The sequence below is a fragment of the Vulpes vulpes genome, chromosome 5 (genome assembly GCF_048418805.1).
Source record: "Vulpes vulpes isolate BD-2025 chromosome 5, VulVul3, whole genome shotgun sequence".
Taxonomy (NCBI): Eukaryota; Metazoa; Chordata; class Mammalia; order Carnivora; family Canidae; genus Vulpes; species Vulpes vulpes.
Window position 1 is genome coordinate 49,656,076 of NC_132784.1, and position 24,681 is coordinate 49,680,756.

A 24,681-nucleotide genomic window follows, 5' to 3' on the forward strand; every position below is an offset into this window, starting at 1 on the left:
TATGAGTCATATTTTGCTTCAGAAATCCATTGATAAAATAAAGTAAAATAAAATAAAATAAAATATAAAATAAAAAAATAAAATAAAAATAATAAATAGAATAGAATAGAATGGAATAGAATAGAAAAAATAAAATGAAATAAAATAAAATAAAATGAAATAGAAAAAAATAAAATAAAAAAATAAAATAAAAATAATAGAATAGAATAGAATAGAATAAAGTAAAATAAAATAAAATAAAAAATAAAATAAAAAAATAAAATAAAAATAATAAATAGAATAGAATAGAATAGAATGGAATAGAATAGAAAAAATAAAATGAAATAAAATAAAATAAAATATAAAATAAAATAAAATAAAATCCATTGATGGTGAAGACCAGGGAGCTTAAGCCTCGGGCCCCAGTCACACATGCCCTTTCACGAGGTCAGAATGTGTGTCCCTTCCCTTGAGGGCAGTCCCCGAACTGCACGGGCCTCGGCGGCACAAAGCCGAGGGTCCCCTGGGCTGACTCGCGGAGGCTCCTGGGGGCCCGCACAGCGCCGCACCGCCGCGGCCTGGAGGTGCCTCGAGGTCACACACCGCGGGGCCCGGGCGCCCGGCGCAAGCGGCCGCACCCCCCGTCCTCGTTTCCTTGGTCGGCTCCGCCTTGCACGGAGCTCGGGTGCGGCGGCTGCCCGGGGCGGCCCGCGCGGATCCCTGCTCAGACACCCGCTTGCACCTGGCGCTCGGCGTCGGGGCCCAGGAGAGGGCCGCCCCCCCCCCCGCCCGCCCCCGCCCCCGCCCCCGCCAGGTGCCCGCGGCCCCGGGAGCTCCGGCTCCCCCGCTGGCCCGGCGGTGCGAGGCCTGGGGACGTGGGTGACGGCGGAGCGCGGAGGGGCACCGGGCCAGGGGCGGCCGCGGTGAGGGGCGCCCAGCGTCTGGGGCCCACCCACGGGAGGCGCCCCGGCCCGGAGGCCCCCGCCTCGCCGAGGAGGCCAGGGCAGGTTAGCCGTCCTCCCCCGCGCCGGCCCGCGGGGACCTGCTGGGGCCCCTGCCCTGACCCCGACCCTGACCCTGACCCTAACCCGAGGGCAGGTTAGCCGTCCCCCCACCCCCAGGCTGGCACCCGCGGGGACCTGCTGGGGCCCTTAACCCTAACCCTAACCCCAACCCTAACCCTGCTGGGGCCCCTAACCCTGACCCTAACCCTAACCCTGCTGAGGCCCCTAACCCTAACCCTAACCCTAACCCTAACCCTAACCCTAACCCTGACCCTAACCCTGCTGGGGCCCCTAACCCTAACCCTGACCCTAACCCTAACCCTAACCCTAACCCTGCTGGGGCCCCTAACCCTGACCCTAACCCTAACCCTGCTGAGGCCCCTAACCCTGACCCTAACCCTAACCCTAACCCTAACCCTAACCCCAACCCTAACCCTGCTGGGGCCCCTAACCCTGACCCTAACCCTAACCCTGCTGAGGCCCCTAACCCTGACCCTAACCCTAACCCTAACCCTAACCCTAACCCCAACCCTAACCCTGCTGGGGCCCCTAACCCTGACCCTAACCCTAACCCTGCTGAGGCCCCTAACCCTGACCCTAACCCTAATCCTAACCCCAACCCTAACCCTGCTGGGGCCCCTAACCCTAACCCTAACCCTAACCCTGCTGGGGCCCCTAACCCTAACCCTGACCCTGACCCTAACTCTAACCCTGCTGGGACCCCTAACCCTGACCCTGACCCTGACCCTAACCCGAGGGCAGGTTAGCCTCCCCCACCCCCAGTCTGGATCCCGCCGGGACCTGCAGGCGGCCGGAAAGGGGCGGGACCTGCGAGGGGGGAGCGTCAGCTCTCCTGGGTCTCCATCCGCGGGGCCTGGGGCGGGGGGTGGGAACAGGTCACACGGCCCTTCTGTCCACGTTGGCAGGGGAAAAATGGTAAGAATTCGATCTCTGAATTGTGACTGGCGAATTTGCTTTGGGTCCCCACTGGTTCCCAGTTCTTTCTCTCCTAGAAACAGCTATTGCCTTCCTCCTTGTCTCCTTTTGTGCTCTGAGAACTTGCCGTGGCATTCGTCAGCTTGGGGGGTGCCCAAAATGTGGCGGAAACGTGGGTTTCAACCCATTTGCCACTAGGGTCCCACTGACCGTGTCAGGTCGCCAGGGGACCAGAGTCTTTCTTTTCTTTTCTTTTTTCTTTTTTTAAGATTTTATTTATTTATGCATGAGACACACACACACACACACACACAGAGGCAGAGACACAGGCAGAGGGAGAAGCAGGCTCCTTGCAGGGAGCCCGACGTGGGACTCGATCCCAGGACCCCATCACGCCCTGGGCCGGAGGCAGGCGCTAACCCGGGGCCACCCGGGGATCCCCGTTTTCTGTCTTTTCTTTACCTTCAGGAGTGGCTCTGGGTTTTGAGAGGGTGGTATCTTTGCGCCATCTCTGCGGGATCCCTCTTGTGTCCAGGGGGTCACTTGCTAAGAATGCTGTTTCTTCTGGATGAAATCTGACAGGATGTTTGAAAGGATTTTTCTAATTTTTTTTTTTTTTTTTTTTTATGATACTCACAGAGAGAGAGAGAGAGAGAGAGAGAGGGAGAGACATAGGCAGAGGGAGAAGCAGGCTCCATGCACCGGGAGCCTGATGTGGGATTCGATCCCGGGTCTCCAGGATTGCGTCCTGGGCCAAAGGCAGGCGCCAAACCGCTGCGCCACCCAGGGATCCCCTGAAAGGATTTTTCTAAATGTAGGCACGGGTACCTCGGAGATCCTGCACGTTCAGTTCCAGACTACCCCAAAGCAAATACCACAGTAAAGCTAGTCAAATGGATTTTTTTTTTTTTTTTTTTTTGGTTCCTTAGTGCATGTAAAATTTACATTTACACTCCACTCTAGTCTGGTAAATGTGCAATAGCATGATATAAAAAAAAAATCAATGTACATACCTTAATATAAAAAAATTTTTTTTTAAATTTATTTCTAAAAAAATGTGAGCCATCATCTTAGCTTTCAGTGAATCATAATCTTTTTGCTGGTGGGAGGTCTTGCCTCAGTCTGGACTGATCAGGGTGGTGGTTGCTGAAGGTAGGAGTGGCTGTGGCAATTTCTTAAAATAAGAAAATGAAATTTGCTGCCTTGATCAACTCTTATTTCACAGACAGTTTCTCTGCAGTATGCATGCAGTGCTGTTTGATAGCATTTCACCCACGGTAGAACTTCTTTCCGAATTACAGTCAATTTTCTTAAACCTTGCTGCTGCTTTATTAATTACATTTATGTAATATGTTCAACCCTTTGTTGTCATCTCAACAATCTTTACAGGATTTTCACCAGGATTAGAGTCCATCTCAAGAAATCACTTTCTTTGCTCATGCATAAGAAGCAACTCCTCAGCCATTCAAGTTTTATCATGAGCTCATAGCAGTTCAGTTCCATCTTCAGGCTTTACTTCTAATTCAGGTTCTCTTGCTATTCCCACCACATCTGCAGTTACTTCCCCCACTGAAATCTTGAACCACTCAAGGTCATCCATGAGAGTGGGAATCAACATCTTCAAAATTCATGGTAATTTGGACCACTTCCCGTGAATCATGAATGTGCTTCATGGCATCTAAAACAGTGAATCCTTTCCAGAAGTTTTCCAATTTTCCCAGATCCATCGGAGGAATCACTATCTATGACAGATAGATATAGCTTTATGGAATGTATTTCTTAACTAAGATTTGAAAGTCAAAATGATTCCTTGATCCATAGGCTGCAGAACAGGTATTGTGTGAGCAGGCATGAAAACTGTTAGTCTAATATCTCCATCAGAATTCTTGGGTGATCAGGTGAATTGTCAATGAGCAATCATATTTTGAAAGGAATCTTTTTTTCTTAGCAGTAAGTCTCAACATGGGCTTAAGATATTCACTAAACCACATCATAAGTAGATGTGCTGCCATCCAGACTGTCCCATTTTTAAAAGACAAGCAGAGTAGACCTAGTATAATTCTTAAGGGCCTTAGGATTTTCAGAATGGTAAATGATCATTGGCTCCAACTATATCAAAAATTTGCTGGGGGCAGTCCGGATGGCTCTGCGGTTTAGCGCCGCCTTTGGCCCTGGGCGTGATCCTGGGGACCCCGGGATCAAGTCCCACATCAGGCTCCCTGCATGGAGCCTGCTTCTCCCTCTGCCTGTGTCTCTGCCTCTCTCTCCTCTCTGTGTCTCTCATGAATAAATAAATAAAATCTTAAAAAAAAAAAAAAGAAAAGAAAAGAAAGAAAGAAAGAAAGCACCTCAGGGTCTCTAAGTAAAGCTGTTGAAAAAAATTTTTTTGCTGACTTTGTTTCCGTCTTTTCTTTATAAAAGCCTCTCCCATAGCTCCTGTTGGTCCTAACCACTTCCGGTTTGGCACTGCCTGATTTAAACTGATTTTGGCACAAATGAGCTTTTAAAATTTTTAATATGCTTCAATTCATCTTTTAACAAGTTATCTATGTGCCCTTTTGCTCAAAACCAAGATAGTCACCCAACTATAACATTTGCTACCTGCCTCACAATAAATTTCCTCCACATCTGCCAATTGAGCTTTACATTAGTTACATTGTAAACAGTATAAGGTAGACAGTGTGCCAAATTTACTGAGATAAAGATTTGACAAATTATATAGAACAAGTTAAAGAAAAAAAAGCATGTTATCAAATTCTAGGGATTGGGATAACAATAGCTAGTTCATTTAAGTTGTGAGGATTAAATGAGTTAATATATTAATAGTTTTTAAAAGAACAACGTGGTACATGGAAAAGCAATTAATACCTATCAGGTATTTTTAAGCATTGTTTTCATGTTATGGCTTTTGTGTTCCTTAATATTTTGTATGGGCAAAGAAATTAGCTTTGACAAGTAGTTTGCAGAAACATAAAAATTATATATATATACATATATATATATATTACACATATTGCTGCAAAATGATCCTATCAGAGTGCAGGCAGGGTGGTTTCTAATAAGGAAAATAGAGGACAAATACATCAGTCTTGAGAGGAAGACAGCGGCTGAATGCTTCATTTAACTGGAGAAGTATGAAGCATAAAAAGAAGCATAAAAAGGATTTAAAAATAAATGTAGTAACAAAAGTAATAGCAATGAAAACACTGCAAAACAAAGCTGTGCAAGTAAGAGCTATATTGTCAGATATATTGAAAATAGTTGAGGAATTCTAAGAGTGGAATCACCTTGAGGTTTTGAGCCTAAATATTAAAAAGGGTCAATTTTTTTTTAATTAGGCACCCAGAGATTGATATTAGAGAAAAAATGAATTGTAAGTGGTGGTGTACTGATTGGAAAGATGCCAGAGGGATCTGGAATTCTGGAGAATGTGGGGCTATAGGTTGGCTTGGGATATACATGGTAGGTGAATATGGATAAACCCGATCATATGGTAACTCACACAAATTAGAGCGCAAGTGATTTTACAATCACTTGCGGATGGAAGATAACATAGAATGAAATACAAATGAAAATCCGAGATAGACATGCATTTTGTGGGTATGGAAGGAAGAGAAGCAAGTGAAGGTGACAAAGGAATATAGATAAAGGAAGGAGAAAGAAGTTCCTAGAATGAGTTTAGGAAAAATAATTCATGGAGCCTGAAGAGAAGCCAAGGATAAGGAAAACTGAGAAAGGACCCTTGGATTGGGAGTGGAAGCCAACCATGAAATTTAAGGAAGAGATTTCTATGGGAATGTGTAGATGCAAGTTAAACTGTTTTTAAATAGTGAGGAAAGGCATGGCCATGGGGCAGGGATTTGGCAGTGAAAAGGAAATAAAACTATTACTCCAGCCACGATTTTATTTAATCCTAATAAAATCTCTTGCAATACTTCTCCAAATCTGTCTCCCATACTCTAGACTCATCTCATTTGAATCTGTTCTGAACACTTCATCTAGGTAATCTTTTCAATATGATGAGCAAATAATAACACTCCCTGATTTCTCAAATATATTGATGACTTCGTGGTGATGTTTAAATTATGTAAAAATTTTCAGACTAGCCTTCCAGGTCCTCCAACATATAAAGTAAAATTACCTCCCGTTTATTCTCTGACTGCTCCCCGAAGTATATTCTGTGCTGCTGCAAAACTGTAATATTTACTATTCTGCAAACATGCCTGAATTTTCAAGATTCTGTACTTTGATGCTCTTTCTTCTCCCTAGTTCAGAGTAAGATTTCCACATCTGTATTTTGCATTCTTATATACACTCTCATACCATACCAAGAACTGCCTTCTTCATCAAACCTTTCCTGATTGCTATGGACTGAAATGTGCTCTCCACATAGTCACATGTAGAAGCCCTGATCGCCAATGTGACCATCTTTGGAGATAGGGTCTTTAGGACATAATTAAGGTTAAATGAGGTCAGGTGGCAAAACTCTAATCCAATAGGACTGCTAGTCTTAGAGATGCAGAAAGAGAGAGAGAGAGAGATTTTTGCAAGCATTCAGAGGAAAGGCCATATGAGTTCAAAGAGGCCATTTACAAACCAGGGAGCGATCGCATCAGAAAGCCAGTTTGGCTGGAAAATGAATCTTGGACTTTACAGTCTCAAGAACTGTGAGAAAAGACATTTCTGTTGTATAAGCCCCCCAGCCTAAAGTGTTATGTTATGGCAAACAACTTGACTAACACATTGATCCAAAATGAGGTGTCATCACTTGCTTTTTTATCCATGTATAGAATTCATTTTTTGCTAACCTGTGTAATTATTATAGTCTGAAGAGCATTGGGTCTACTGTTGTAGCTCTCTTCTCACAGATATGAAAATGAAATTCATGAAGGTGAAGGAATATAAAATTTGTTTTTGTGTACTCCAGATACTTTACATACTACACATTCACTATATATTTATTATATTGAATTGAAATTATAAAAATTCTATGACTCTAACCAAATGAGGTCCTATTAATAAAATTACTAAATATGTATGAATTGATGAAGTAATCTTCTCTCTCAGAGGTTAAGAGTGAATGGTGGAGCCTAATTTTCCAAAAGTACTATTCTTTAAAATGTTTACATTGCATACCACACACACACATCTGAAAATCTATATGGGTATTAAAAACAACTGCCAAGTAATGTATATGAAACTGTATGAAACTAGAAAAGGCACTTTATTCCTAGATCACATTTTACAGTTCTAAAAATAAAAAGAATAGAATATGATATCTAAGGCTCTGGATGAATTTCACGTCTGGGTCCGTAGATTTAAGATGAACAAACGAACAAACATATGCCAACCAGTTTGTGATGTTTTCATTGTAGCACTTTTTTACAGCTACAGTCATCAGTAGAGTGGCAAGGGCCCCTCAATTTACTACTGTGCGGACTCTGGTTAGAAATTATTTACATTGTGTGATTAAATGAACAGGAAGTAAATATAGGAATCTTCAAGGGGCACCTGGGTGATTCGGTTGGCTAAGCATCAGACTGTTGATTTTGGCTCAGGTGGTGATCTCTGAGTTGTGAGATCAAGCCCTATACTGGGCTCCATGCTCAGCGAGGACTCTGCTTGAGATTTGCTCTCCCTCTCTTCATCTGTCCGTCCCTCTGCTAGAATGCACTCTCTCTTTCTCTCTCTAAAACAAATAAATACTTAAAAAAAAAAAAAAAAGAATCTCCAAAGTACATTAATCAGTGCTCATGATGTTAGTTCATACTTTGCATTGGTTGTTTTAATATACTGTTTGCTTTCACAACAATCCTATTATGTTGGTACGAGGACCCTATTCAGAGATGAGACTGCTAAAGTTCGGAGCAATGAAGTTAAATTTCTCAAGATTTTGTATCTAGATTTATATACATATGTGTATATATGTATATAATATGTGATTATTATGTTATATATTTTATTATATGTACTATCATTATAAGTTTTACACAATATATATTTGTATATTATATGCTACTACATCATATATTATATAACATATATTCATAAATATTATATAATATGCAATGTAATAACAATACATAATAATATGATATATATGTAGTTAAATAAGGGATGAGTACCCTAAAACCTGTGTTATTATCAATATTCTGTACTGACTGAAGCTTTAAAACAGCATTTATTTTTTTATTTAAATATTATAAAGAAATTAGAGAAGGGATGATCATTTGAAAACACATATTAGTATAAGCTGCTATTTATGTCTATAAGGAGAAATACAAAGAAAAATACAAATAGAGTGTCCCTTGCTATGCTATGTATTAAAATCTCCTATCTTAGGTTAACTCTTTTCATTTTGGCTTTTTGATATGCATTGTATATTTCCCCACAAGGAATAAACTGAATTCCACGTATCTTTAATTTAATCTTGAAACCTGACATATTATATTGAATTTCATTTGCTTCTAAGTAATGTGCGGTATGAGTTTGGTCCATCAAATTATGAAATTCAAGGCTTTTTTTTTTCTTCCAGGTAATGGAAAATTTTTAAATGACATTTCAGTTCAGTATATTACATTTGGTAGTGTGTAAGATAAGAGTAGAAAAAAGCAAAAATCTAAAGCATTTAAATTTTTTTAAAAGCAAGTCCACTGTTTAATATCTGTAACTTCTAAGGGTTATTTCTGGGGGCCAAGATTTTAAAAACATTCTTAAGCTTTTGCTGCACACATAAGCTGGCTATTTTAAGGTGATAAGCACTTCATATATTAGACATTTAGCATAGCTAAAAACCAACACTTTAAAAAAAAATGGGCTGAGGGGTTTGCCTACCAATTAACATTTATTGCACTAAATTTAATGCGGAAAGTTGAGATGTAATTAGCTCAGAGCATAAAGCTGTGAGAGAAACCTGTCAATACCCACCCCCTCCTTCCTCCTACCTCCATTCCAGTTATGTTCTGATCTCTCCTTTTTAACTTCTTTGCAACTTCCCACACTTTCCTACTTACCATGCAAGATCCACATCTATTAAAATCACCCATGTATCCTCCCAACCTCTTAATCCTTCCTTTAACTAATTACTCTACTCTGACCACCTCTTCTTCATGGACTACCAGTCACCTGCATGGATGATGGTAGAGAATCTCCCCTGCCTGCAATTGGTGCCATTGAAGCCTCCCTGTATAGAATTGGAGAACTCTTGATGGTCAGATGGAGTTCTCACAATTCTTAACGTTTCATAAACGTGGGCAACCTAAATTTAGTTTATCTCAGTCTCTAAAACTTTGGAAATACAGAGGCATGCAAAAGCTTAGTATCCGGAGGACAGACAACAGTTATTGTTTGTCACCATCATGCAGGTGTCCTTTCTCAGGGAGCCCAGGGAGGGAAATTCCAATGAGCAGCCTCTCTCAGCCTCCCTGGTCTCTTGTCCACATCTCTGCACTTAGCTCTTCTCTTCTTCTCTTCTGCTCCCAGCTGATCACCCCTCAGTTCCTCACCTCTACTGCTACTGGTGTCTTCCCAAAACTCTTTGTGTATGCTAATCTCCAGCTCTAGAATTTCATGCTCTATTTTTACCTATAAAATACAGTTAAAGCTAGCAAAGTTGATGCTCTGAACTCGCTTTTGATCAGGTCACAAATAATTTGCGAAACTACAGTTATTCACCTATAAGAAATCTGCATACTTCCGAACAGGTCTTTTAGCAAACATTGAAACAATGTTACATATTTTTCCAGGCCTTCAAAATCGTTCTTCTTTAAATAACCTTTCTCCTTATCTACATCTACCTTTCAAGCCAAACCAATTCCCACCTGACACTGAAGGTTATGATCATCATTTTTAGTGATATCTCCCTTGTCAAACCCCTGTATACCTACAGGGTCTGCCTTGTTAGTTGGCTTTTAGTAATGCTATCTCATAATACTGATTTATATGTTTTTTTCTCTTACACGCTATAAATGTATTGGGGTTAGAGATTATTCTCAATAAATTTATGTCAACTGTGATAGAAAAATTAAGGTAAGGAATTTGGGAATTAGCTTCAAAATAACCAATCAATCAACTAACCAATATTTATTACCCACTTTATGAAAGATGTTAGGTTGCAGAGATTTTAAAAAAGGTGTAAGCAATAGTCTTTGATTTATTCTCAAGAAATTAATAGTGTAATCTAAATAAGATACATGAGTATAAAATACTTCAAACAAACGTAACTGATCATTAGATACTATAAAGAATTACTACTATACCTTGCATTTTACTTCAACTTTTATTATACGTATATATCAATATCTCTAACTGCTGTAGGTGTCTCTGTGAGATACAAGGAATCTGAAACAACATTTAAATAAAGGAGAAAGGAAATTACAATCTTTCTGACACATAACTTCAATCAATGATCCATATAAACTGTTGGAGATACTGCTCAGTGCTCAGAAATAAAATATTAAATCTTGCATATTAGGGGAGTACACCCATGTCAATAAACTCAGCTGTTTTAATATGAGGTTTAATTTTACTTAATATAATACCTTTATTTCTTTAAGATCTTATTTATTTATTGGAGAGAGAGAGCATGAGCAAGGGGGAGGGACAGAGGGAGAAGCACACTCCTTGCTGAGCAGGGAACCCCACATGGGGCTCTATCTCAGGACCTTGGGATCATGACCTGAGCTGAAAGCAGACACTTAACCACGGAGCAACCCAGGAGCCCCAATACAATACCTTTAGAAGCTATTCTAATTAATACATCCAAGACCCTTGCCCAAATGGGCAAGACCCTGCACCTGTCAGTGTATAAGCTATCTCCTTCCTTACCAGATCCTATAGGTCAGGACAGTTATGGTGTCCATGGAGGTAATGCCATGTGGAGGCGGGAGGATTTAGCCTGGAAAGAAGTGCTGTCCTTTCATGAAATTACTGTCCAAATGTAATCGTTGAAGGACAGTGGTACATGGCTTTCTCTATAGCAAGGAGGATTTGAGAACTTTGGAAGTTCAGAGTTTTCAATTGTCTTTGTCTCTTCCTATCATGATTTAGGTTCCCACTTTTCACCCACTAAGGTCTCCGAATACCTTACCTTAAAGGCCTGGTGACCTTGTAGGTGAATTGGTACTGAAGCTCTATAACAGTTTTGCTCAGGCCCTGAGCCTGGAGTACAAATATAACTTCCATACAGCTGCATACAAACAACATGCTGCCATGGAAAACTGGTTTTTGGGATCCCTGGGTGGTGCAGTGGTTTGGCGCCTGCCTTTGGCCCAGGGCGTGATCCTGGAGACCTGGGATCGAATCCCACATTGGGATCCCGGCACATGGAGCCTGCTTCTCCCTCTGCCTATGTCTCTGCCTCTCTTTCTCTCTCTCTCTGTGTGTGACTATCATAAATAAATAAAAATTAAAAAAAAAAAGAGAAGCCAATAATATGAAGCATCCCAAAGCTATCATCATGAGAAGCTGTCACCTAGGACTGAACCGGCAAATAGAGGGATACTTACTTGACTTTAGGAAGTCCCAACTGGGCCATCTGACAGGAGCCATGGAATTTGGTTTGGCATTAGGCCAACTCTTAGGAATAAATACCCTGATCCCTCTTTCCCAACACATTCCAACCTCTGCCAGTGTGTCCCTGTGGCCAAACCCTTCAGGAACCCTCGAGCAAGGAGGCTGCATTAATGTGGTCCATAAAACCCACTCTTTTGGTTCACAGAGCAGGTCAGAGAAGGTTGAACCATAACTGCATGGGAAAATGTATATCAGAATTTTGTGCAAAAAAAAGGAACTCTAATGTCTTCTAAAATAACTTTTAGTAGTCATTTAACTATACAATAGGAGAATATATTTTTGTCCTTTTGAGCTTAAACTCTGACTCTTTGACCTACTAAGTGGATAAAACCATCACTTCTTGTAAAATGGAACTCTTGCCCAAGGTAAATTCTACACTTGAAGAGAAATCTCCAAGATCAAGAGTAGCTTGCTTTAGCTACTTGAGAAGCAATGGGGAAAAAAAAAATTAAAACTGTATTTAAGACTGGATTCCACATTTAAGTATCATGTCATTTATAAAGCAAAATGATTTAGAATCACCCTTAGAAAGTGAATGACTATAAGGTACTTAAAGTTATGAAAGGTAGATGTCACAGAGTTCAGATATAGATCTCACTCACAGGGGAGCCCTGTGATTACAGCTGAAATGGTGAAATACCAGGAAAGGAGGGGTAACAACCAGGGACAACTGACTAAAGACTGAATTACTTTCTGTTCTACTTGTCTTAGGTGGAAGATGCTGTCAGTGCTAAGTAGTGTGATAGCAGCCCTTTGGTTGGTTATGACCACATAAGCTGCAGATTAATTAGTATCTATTTAACAAATCAAGTGTAAAGAAAGTAGAAATGGGCCATTCACAGCACACCCTAGCTGAGATGCTAGGAAAGAAGGTCACTAATGTCACTACTCTATATACAAAATGTAAAATTTCAAAACAGAAGCCAAAAAGAGGACATTTCTTCCCTCCATTTCCATTAGTATGTGCTTTCTGACAATTCTTAAAATATTAGAATTTCATAGAGGCTTCTTTCTTAGAGCCAGTCTACATAGATTTGTGTCTCAGCTCCAACACTGACGAATGGTGCAATTTGAACAATTCATTTAACAGTTCAGTGCCTCAATTTATTCACCTGGAATTGGAGTAATAATAGCACCCACCCAAGAATGTTATCATTTGAATAATGTGAGTAAGAAAGGGTCTAAGTTAGAAGAGAACCCAGGATAAAGTATTGTATGTGAGAGCAAATTTTACTATGACATACGAATGCAGTAGATTCAAGAGCAAGCAAATGTGGGTTTGTGACTGCAAGTTAGGAAGGATAAAGGAGGTGAACAAAAGGGCATGATGCAGCAGTAATATTTACTGAAGTCTATACTTACTTCAGTTGAAAAATAGTAAACATTTATAAATGATATGAAGAAAAAGTATATGAATGGAGTGAAACAGTGTATTTTAAAGGCTAATAATGAACAATAAGGCTAGTATCTACTCTGAATACTTAATATAAATTCAAAACATACCAGTTAATGCTCATGGCTGACTACTTACAAAGGTTAAGAAAAAAGAAAAGGAAAAATGCTAAATAGCATAACCTATGATACCAGGGAAACACTATTTAAAGGAAGTTATATAGCCTAAATATCTTAATCAGTAGAGAATGAAGGTATAAGTGAGGAATTTAAATTTTAATCTTAAGAAATTAGAAGAACAAGGGAAACTGGGACTAGGAAATTAACAAAGAGGTTGCTTATGTAAACCGAAATATAAAACAAAAGCTGTTTGAGGGATCCCTGAGTGGCTCAGTGGTTTAGCACAGCCTTCGCGCCCGGGTGTGATCCTGGAGACCCAGGATCAAGTCCCACGCCGGGCTCCCTGCATGGAGCCTGCTTCTCCCTCTGCCTATGTCTCTGCCTCTCTCTCTCTCTCTCTCTTTCTCTGTGCGTCTCATGAATAAATGGATAAAATCTTAAAAACCAACAAACAAAAACAAAAAACAAAAGCTTTTTGAAAAACTAAATCTGATATGTGATACTTTGAAAAGATTACTAAAGTTGATCAACTCCATGCAAACATTACCAAGGTACAAAGATAGGAACATTAATGACAATCAGAAATTAAATAAGAATCAGAAGAAAAAATATAGAAGAAAGTAGGCTGGTTATAGGCAAATACTTTAGCGAACTAGATAGTGGCCAATCTGAAAATTCAGGAGAAAAATATGATTTCTTAGCAAAATACAAGTTAACAAAATCAAATAAAAAAATAGGAGAAGGTTATAAGTCACTTATCATTGACAAAATTAGGAAAGTTTATTTTAGAGCTCTGTCACTAAAAAGGGCATGAGGAACAAGTGGATTCAAAAATGAATTAAAGAACAGGTAATTCCAATATTTATAATATTCCAGGCTATAGAAAAAAATTAAAAACTAATTTATTTTCTGAATATAACATATCCCAAACCTGACAAAAGTAATACCAAAAACTAACCCGACTTAAGAGTAGAAATGCAGATATAACAAATAAAAATTAGCAAAAAGATCCAAGAAATACGAAAATATATTATGCAGCATCCATAAGGGTTGTGCAAGATTGATACAATGTCAGAAGTTGTTTAGCACATTTTACCACAGCAACACACTCAAGAATAAAAACCATCTGATGACATCAATAGGTAGATACTGAAAAGTGCTTTATAAAAATTCCACTGTTATTAAATAAAAACTCTACATAGAAGAGGAAAAATTTTCCCTGGGAAATTAATAGAATTCTCACAATATTTTGTTGCTACAGAGACTTGCATTTCATTAGATTAATAAAAAAAATGTTTTTCCTGGAAGTAAAGGCACTTGATTACAAAAGACCCCTGGAGCTTTTAACTTTATCTCAATGTCACTTTAAAATATTAAAGATGGAGCATTAATTAAACATTGAGAGGTAAGATTTAAATATTAACTTGAAGACAACCAAGAGTTATATTTAAAGGAGAATGAGAATCAACATCTGGGAAGAGCTTGAGGGGAGCTTAATTCACACTCTACTATTTACTTCCAAGACAGCATTTTCTCCAAATAAGTTCAAGTTATTACAGTCGGTTCTGAAAAATATAGTGCAAGAAGCAAAATATTTCCAATGGAATAGAAATAGCTCTGAGTTTTCTCCATTTCCCACTTTAGTATATTATATTGCTAGATCTAGGGTAGACAAAAGCAATGGTGGCCATTTATTATCAGAGAATGTTCTCTTGAATTGAACTTAGGGCATTGCATTTTGAATATAAATGATGGACTAAAAAATAAGCAAGCAAACATACAGAATATTGAAAAAACTTTGTTCTAATTTGTTATTGTAGATTCTACTGATTAAAGAGAATCATGTGTTACTTCATATCTTTGTACCTTGAAATCTATATGGGGGACAGTTTATTTGTTAATGCCAATTTAAAGTTTATTTTAAAACCCCATGTAAGCATTGTCAGATGAATTTAACAGTGCATCACTAACATCACTAATTATGCTCAATTTTAATTGAGGATATTTGCACATCCATTTGCTGCAGTGTTAGAACCCTATTTATAATCATAAAAAATTCCTCAATTAAAAAACTAAAAAGTGAACTCATCTACTTTTTCATGAGATAACAGAAAACACATGGACTAAATGATTCAGAATATTCTATATCTAATATTATTCTGATAAATTGAGAAATAAATTCTGATAAATTGAAAGCTGATAAATCAGCTTTCCCATTTAAATAGAATTCGATCTTTCTGAAAATTTGATTTTCAGAAATCATGTAAAATGTCAACTTCCTAATTATATATGAACTATAGGCATTATCCACCTCAGTATGAAATCACTATCTGTCCCTGAAAATAATTACCCAATGGCACCAATACATAGCTCAATAAATTAGACAGAGGACTCAAAAGCAAAATTTACAAGAAGAGAAATATGTAATCTTTGGGTCCTGTAATCTTCACAATGACTATGGACTTGGGGACTTCACTTCTGGACTTGTGTTCAGTGCTGAGGATAAGGAGGAGAAACCTGTCCCTTCTCTGGAGAAAGTTACTATATAAAGTAGGATACAAAAATCAAAATTAAATGGAAGAGGCACAAAAGAGTGATGTCAGCAAATTGTGTAATAGACTTTTTCAGCCCTCCTCTGTTAGAATTAATAAACAACTTCCATGAAGTTGCAGGATATAAAGGCAACATGCAACAATCAGTTGCATTTTTATATCCTAGCAATGAAGTATCCAAAAACAAAAACAAAAACAAAAAGAAGTTAAGAAAATAATCCCATTTACAACAGTGTCAAAAAGAACAAAATACTTAGGAATAAATTTAACCAAGGAGGTGAAAGATCTGTATGCTGAAAACTATTAAACATTGAGGAAGAAAGTGAAGAATATGCAAATAATCAGAAAAATATCATGTGTTCATAGATTGGAAGAATTAATGTTACTAAGATGTCCATACTATGTAAAGATCTACAGATTCAGCGCAGTCCTGTCAGAACATCGTGTTCTACATCTTACATATAAGCAATTTTATTTGTTACCTATATGTAAATAGAGCTAGAAAAAAATCATACTGAGAAAAGAGCTGTGATATAAATTGCAGGCTATAACTCTGTAGAGTAGGGATTTTGTTCAGCTGTGAGTAAAAGGTGTCCCAGGAAGGAGTATTTGGGGTGAGAATAGAAAAAAATAGAAAAGAGGATTAGCAAGATAGAAAATAGACATTCCAAGCAAGGAGAAAAGGCCCAGCTAAGGAGAAGCATGACTATGCTGAACATGCTTAAGATGTGTGATACTGTGGCAATAGTGGAAGAAAGGGAGAATGTCACACAAGTTAACATAGTGGCAACTGGTAAAGAGAAAGGATAGACTCTAGAGTTCCTTCGAAAATATGACTTGCAAGACTCTGTGACTAGAGGATGGTGGTAGGAAGCTGGGAGAAGGATTGTCTTACAATAACCTTCAAAAATTGGCCACAGAACAATGCTATTCACTGAGATATGAAATGTAATAGGTGTAGAGCTTTACTGGATGGAATGACAAATTTAGTTGGCAGCATGCTGAGTCTGAAAGTGCTGCTGGAATATCCACTTGGAGACCCGGATAGTGAGATACACTCACAGGCTTGGAGAAAGTCATTTGGGAACATAGGAATGGCAGCCAAAGCCATGGATAAAATGTCTATATAAACTGTGGAGAAAGTGAGAAATCATGTTGCAGTAGTCAAAATCACTAAGTCTAACCATCCATGGAACACAAGTCTGTTTTTAAGCACTTTCTTCTAACAAGTCCAAGAGATAGAACATGCTGTCTCCTAAACCAGTTAGTATATGTATTAGAAAATCTTCTGTATGATCTATAAAAATCTCTATCTAGATTCAATTCTTTCTTAATAGTCATTTTTTCCCCATTGCTTCCTTAAAGGACTCCACTTATACATACTTAAGCTGCTTAAAGCTGCACATTTCAATGATGCTCTGTTCATTTGTTTGTTTTTATCTCCATGTTTCATTTTCGGTGGTTTCTACTGTATGTCTCCAAGTTCACTAGTCTTTCCTACTGCAATTTCTAATCTTCTGTTAATCTGACCTAGTGTGTCTTTCATCTCAGTTATTGTAATGTTCATCTCTAACAGGTTGATTTGAGTCTTTTTTTTTAAACCGTTGACACTCTACTTAACATACTGAAATTTTCCTATAGTTCTTTCATGGATGATGTATTTTAAATAACTTTGATGTCTTCATCTGTTCTTACATCTTTGCCCTTATGTACAGGTTTCAACTTATTAAGTCATATTTCCCACTCCTTTGCATTCATATCAGTTTTCAGTTAGATGTCAGACTTTGTATATTTCCCCTTGTTGGTTATTGGGTATTTTATACTGCTATAGGCATCTTGAACTCTTTTCTGAGACACAGTTAACTTGCTTGGACACAGATTGATCCTTTAGTGTGCTGCTCTTAAGATGTTAGGACTATAGTAGCACATAGGCTAGGGCTAATTATATCTAGGGTTAGCAAATTTAAATAGAAGTATAGCACACCTAGTTAAATTTTAAAATGAGCAACAAATAATATTTTAGTATAAGGATGCCCCATACCACATTAGTATATATTTATGTATTATTAAGTTTTCTTGAAGATTCACTTCATTCACTCATTTGTTAAAATCCTAATGAATTTCAAATGTTTTATTATAGACTTGGGAGGCTGAAAAAAAAGAATAATGAAGTAGAATACATAATGTCTTATCTCTTGAGGAGTTTATAATCTGGGTGGAAGACATACAAAAAGCAATAACAAAATATTTTTTTAGTAACAGGTGAATGAGTATTGGCACTATTTTAGAATCATATTCCAATGCCCCAAAAAAGTAAGCAACAAATATTTATAAATATTTATAAATACCTAAAATGGATGCTGTTTTAAGGAACATTACACAAACTCATTTGAGTTTGACCTGCTTAAAGAATGCACACCACGGTGCTCTGCACTAGGTGGATTTTAAATGAATTAATGATGACATTTGCCCCAGGCAACTTGTAAAAGCCCAGCCTTGCATACATGTGCTTTGGTTGTGTTAGAGTGGTCTCCCGAGAACTATTACCATTCCACGAGTAAAATGTGCCATAAGATCCACCTATATCATTAATATTGGAGCAGGAATTTATCTAACACTATTATTATTTCATTTTCTTAAGGAAATTTAAGAGCAATAATAATTTAAAAATCCATTACTGAATTTTCAAATATTTTTACCTCAAGCAAATGAAATTGAATAGTAATTGTATGTATATATCTCCTGTTAATTTTGCTTTTTGACCAATTTGTCAAATAGGCATATGGGAAAGGAAGATTTTTTTATTCAAAACCGTTTTAAATGAGTACAGGGAGAAGAATAAAATAAAAATGTTATTTATACTCCAGTGGCTCATTTAACTTTGAATTAACCCAAAATATTTATGGATCAGCTGAAATTAATGATGGCCTTTTAAAATGCAACTTATACTTAGAGAGAAAAAACTAAATTTAACAAGTGTCCTGCGAGATAATAAAATCACGTAAAATGAATATTTATCAAGTGAGTAGGGGATTATGGCTTGATGCAGCATATATCCAAATCTAAATTAATTTGAGTTTAAACAGTGATGCCCTCCTTAAGACAACTATCAGCAATTGAAGCAGTCTTTTTATTTTTATATTTCAGAGCAAGATCTTTTCCTAATCAGAAAGCTTAAAGGACTAATACTGCAGATAAAATGTTATTTCATTTATTAGGAAGAAAATAACTGGTGTGGGACATTTGAATGGTCACATACTTTGAAAAAACCATCCTGGTATAGTTAGCTGCCAGGTTTCCAATGAGAGATTGCTCTTCAGTAGGCAGGCACAGGAGGAATAATGAAGAAATGCTTATGTGTAATGGATAAGTACAGTATCTGAAATCATATTTGATGAACATTTTCTAGCACTTTACATATAGACCTAAAATATTTCCTTGTAAACATTTGAGATCTTTAACATGCTTTGATTTCTGGAAAATACAAACTAAGGATATCCCCTTAAATACATTCTTTCATTGCCATCTCTTTTTTCTACCTACTAAAATTCATTGCATATTGTGCTATTTCACATGTATAAGTGCCCTGGTTTCAAATGTGTATCTTACATTTATGAAAAAAATGCAAGGAAAAAAATGAAAATATTATGCACAAAAGGAACACTTAATATTCCAGATTCTAATTAACATTCCAAAGGTTCAAAATAATGATCTTTTCATTTGTCTCTTTTATATTATTTCCCTATTTACATAAACTGGATGTTAGTTTTCATACATAAATCTTTATAGTCTTTATATCCTTTTATGAAATATCCAATTTTCATGCATCCCTTTGTTCTTTCAAACAAAAAACTTCTAAGCGCACAGTGGTCTATATAAAGAAAATTCTGCAACTCTCTTTGTTTTTAAAAATTTTGATATTTAACCCCTGACATAGAACCATTTCATTTAGTATGTGGCCTGCAGCAATAGCTAGTAACTTAGTAGTAGTCTCAGAGAAGAGATGAAAAGCTCCCAGCTGTGTTGTAAGCTAGTGCAGTAGCATCTAGAGATGGGTGTGTAGAATTGCTTTCTGATTCTGGGGATGATAAACCTACACAAGAGATTTCCCCATTGTATAACCTTCATCTACTACATACTGCAACATTTGCATAATCACAAGATGTAATTAAAGGGTTTGTGGTATACCTTGCTCATAATGATAAGTTGGTACAGATTTATTTTTTCTTTGAGTTACGAATTTATCTCCTAATGTTTTTTAAATGAATCTCCCTAATATTTTGGAGGATATATTTTAATGACAAAATTGATCACTCAAGCATTTGGATCATCTATAATGTTTCATATAGCTAATAACTTACAAAGTTTCTTTTTGTTGTTGTTTTTTTAAGATTTTATTTATTTATTCATGAGAGATACAGAGAGAAAGGCACAGACACAGGCAGAAGGAGAGGCAGGCTCCATGCAGGAGCCCAATGTGGGACTCGATCCGATCCCAGAACTCCAGGATCATGCCCTCAGACGAAGGCAGATGCTTAACCACTGAGCCACCCAGGTGTCCCCAAAGTTTCTTTTAACAGTCCTTGGAAGCCTAGTTTTATAATCTGTTAATTACAGTTTAATGCCTTTATGTGTCACTTGACACAGAAAAAAAATTGTAATTAGAAACATGCTTGCTTTAAAATGAGAGTTACAGGTAAAAATCAATATTAACAATATGTTGAACACCTTATCATTAATAGTTGATAGAATCTTGTTGAAAGCAATATAGATGGGAATACATATACACACATATAATGGTATATTAATACAATAGACTATTGTACAGTATTAAAAAAATTTAGGAATATTAATTTAATTTAAAAAATGTTGACAATCCAATATAGTGGAAGAAAACCACTGCTCAAAACAAAGGTAATAATTATCTAATCCAGAGGAAGGAAATAGTAATTTTACAGTGGAAAATCTGGGGAGAAATCCCCTTAACCAAGTGGTCTGCTATTCTGAGACAAATCAGCATGTGCCACCTGATAGGAAGCAATGAGGAGAGCACAGAATCTTTTCTCTGACCTACCTGCAAACTATAACCTGGATCTCATCATAATGAAACGTCAGACAAACCCAAATTGAGGGACGCTTAATCAATTGCCTAGCCTGTATTCTTTCAGTGTCAAGATCAAGAAAATCAAGGAGAAGTTGAGGAAGCATTACAAATGGAAGGAAGCTGACAAATACAACACAAGACTCTGGATGTGAATACTTTTGTTGTAAAGAACATTATGGCAGAAAATGGCAAAGCTTGAATGGTATCTGAGGACTAGATAGTAAGTATCCAAGTCAATTTCTTGATTTTGATGGCTAAAGCATATTTATGCAGGAAAATGTCATTGTTTATAGGAAACATTAGTTTGGAGGCATTTTGGAGCAGCATGCTACAATCTAATCTAAATAGCTCTGGGGGAAAGTAAGCTCTGTTCACTCTTCTTGCAGTTTTTTATGTAAGCTTGAGGTTGTTCAAGTAAATCGGTAAATGAAATCAATAATTATATGCAGCCTGGTCACCTGGATAAACACAATCTAGTTACATTTCCATCCCTCAGTTCAGAAGTTTGTTTTCCTAGTGAGCACCCCTCACCCGAGAAGTCCAGTGAGTTCCTAAGGATTGGTTTTTGGATACACAGATTCACCCCAACGGTCACTTGTCATTTTCTGCAGCCAGTGTTCCTCCAGACCTCTGACCAGCTGGAGGCCCCAGAAGACCTCATGCGTCTCCATCCTACAGCTGCTTTCTCTGCATGACTTCTCCTCAAGCTTTGTGATGGTTAATAGTATGTGGCAATGTGGCTCAGCATACTCGGTTGCGTATTATTCTGGAGGGTTAATACTTTTCAGGGTTGTTGTTTTTATTTTTCAGATGAGATTAATATTTAAATTGGTGGATTTTGAGTAAAAGGGATTATCCTCCATACTATGGGTCAGTTTCACCAAACCATTGAAAGGGTAGAACAGACCTATCTCCTGTAAGCAAGAGGGAATTCTACAGGAGATTGTCTTCACATTTGAACTGCAGTATCAGCTCTTTCTTGGGTCTCCAAACTCATGGTCCATCCTGCAGATTTTGGACTTGCCAGCCTTCATAATCATGTGAGCCAATTCTATAAAATCTCTCTCTCTCTTTCTCTCCCGGTATGTGTCTGTCTGTGTCTTTGTGTCTCTCTCTGCCTCTCTGTCCATATATAAACAACTATTAGTGTAGGGAGCTACTTTGGGGACCTGAAAAGAGCAAATCCAAGAAGAAGCCCTGCATAGATTAAAGTGAGCCTCCTGGGACAGAGAGTAGTTTCAATCCCCAAAAGGAAATCTACTAGCATCTGTCTATGTTAGAATCTTCATCCAACAAATTTTAACTCCAGGAAAAAGATCAGGGCTTTCCTTCTTTCAGTTTTAAGGACTATAGCCTTTCCTGCCTATTTGACAATAAGGTATCTTGTTCCTTTGAGGAAAATCCCTAATTGCACTCAACACTGTAATCTAGCTTCTATTTACCAGGAAGGGGAATCATTTATATTTTCTTCTCTAAAACTTGCTACTTTTCTTGAGTTTTCAACAATGAGCTTATAGTACATTTATGATCATAAAGATGTTACTTAAATTAACCATCCATTAAATTTAAATACAATATTCAATAAATACTGGCAGATAACTTAGGAACTTTCCCTACAATGTATACATTACACATTGTAACAATTATCATGTACTTCAATTACTGGCATATTTTGTCCAGGTACCATTGTTAGACCGATTCTGTTTTGTGTCTTGTAAATAGTAATTCAGAGTATTCTCTCAATGGAAAACCTGAAGCATTTGAGAAATTTCCACTGATTTCTAAAAACATGCCTTACCTAGAGAAATTTGCTGCCTTATGCTATGTGTGACCTATAGCCATATGGAATCTTGTCCGTTTTTTTTTTTTTTTTTTTCTAAATGGAAGCTATGCTATGGTGATTCCCACAGCTGTAGGATACAGGTGTGATGCTGAGATTTAGAGATGGACCATGACCCATCATGGGTAGTTGCCCAGACATAGCAAAGCGTGAGATAAGAATAGAGCTAAGAATGAGAATCCACAGAGAAGCTTCCACTTCTAGTCTAGTCTATGCTCTAGAGAAATATGAGAGTGTGTGGCATGCCCTGGTCTGGGGGAGGTTGTTCATGCTCAAACCTCTCTGGAGAGGACCAGACTGTCTAGTCCTATAAATCCAGAAAGTCCAGTCACCCCTCCATGATTTCATTGAGGCAGGTTTGTGGGCCAGTGTGATGTTCTTGGGCAATTAGTCTGCAGTGCCATACAGTGTAACTTTTAATTGAAGTTCCCTCTTTAAAGTCATCCCTGTAGTAATATAGCAACACTCTTTTGTACCCATTTTTTAAACCATCTTAATCATTTATGACTGAACAGTTCAGTAGCATTAAGCATGTTCACATTGTTGTGGAACAGATCTTCAGAACTTTTTCATCCAGTAAAAAATCTGAAATTTTTTACCCATTAAATGACATGGCCCCTTTTTATCCTCCTCTAGTCCCTGGCAACTCCAATATACTTCCATTTCTGTGTATTCTGAAATATTTAGATACCTCATTTAAGTGGAATCTTAGAGTATTTGTCGTGTTATGATTGGCTTATTTCATTTGTAATAATGTCCTCAAGGAGGTTCATCCATGTTGTAGCATATGACAGAATTTATCTCATTTTTTCAGGGTGAAGAATATTCCATTATATGTATATACTACACTTTGTTTATCCATTCATCCATCAATAGACATTTAGGTTTTTTCCACCTCTTGGCTAATGTGAATTGTGCTGCTATGAACATGAATGTATGAATATCATCTTGAGATTCTACTTTTAATTCTTTGGCTACATACCTCAAAATGGAGCTGTTGGATCATATGGTAGTTTTAATCTTCTGAGGAACTTCCATAACTATTTTCCCTATTGGTTATACCATTTTACAATCCCACTAAGTGGGCACCAAGATTCCATGTTCTCTACATCCTCACCAACACTTGTTATTTTCTATTTGTTGTTTTATAGTAGCCTATGAATAGGTGTGAGGTGATATCTCATTGTGCAAATCAAAAGATTTGCATTTCTCTGAAAATTAGTGACGTTGACAATGCTTTTATTTGCTTGTTGGCCACTTCCATATCATCTTTGGAGACATGTCTATTCAAGTCATTTATCCATTTTTAACCAGATTATTTATTTTTTTCACTCCAACTGAGTTGTTGGAGTTCCTTATATATCTCAGATACTAATTCCTTAACAGAGATATATGATTTGTAAATATTTCCTCAAGTTTCATAGGTTGCTTTTCACTCTATTCATTATGCCCTTTGATGTGTACAAGTATTTAAGTTTGATGTGGTCCTACTTGTCTATTTTTGCAATTGTCCCTTCTGCTTTTGTGTCACATCTAAGAAATCACCTAAGTTCAGTGTCATGAAGCTTTCTACTGTATTTCCTTCAAGGAGTTTTATAGTTTTGTGTCTTATGTTTACATCACCAATCCATTTGCGGTTAATTTTTTTATATGACATAAAATAAGGATCCACATGTCATTCTTTGGCATGTAGTATTCAGTTTTCTCATAATTGTTTGTTGAAGAGACTGTCCTTTCCCCGTTGAGCAGTCTTGGCACCCTTGTTAAAGATCATTTAACCATACACATGAGAGTTGATTTCTGGGCTCTCTATCCTAGTTCATTGGTGTATTTGTGTGTCCTAATGGAAGTACCACCCTGATTTGATTACTGTATGTCTGCAATGTATTTTGAATTTAGGAAGTGTGAACCCTCCAATTTTGTTCTTCTTTTCAAAATTGTTTTGGATAAGGGCACCTGGGTGGCTCAGTTGGCTAAATATCCAACTCTTGATTTCAGCTCAGGTCATGATCTCAGGGTCATGAGATGAAGCTTTACATCAGACTGCACTCAGCATGGAGTCTGCTTGAGATTCTCTCTCTTTCTCTCCCACTGCCCTTCTTCCTACTCATGTACACACTCTCTTTCTAAAAAGAGAGAAATAAATCTTTACAAAGTTGTTTTGGCTCTTTGAGATTCTTT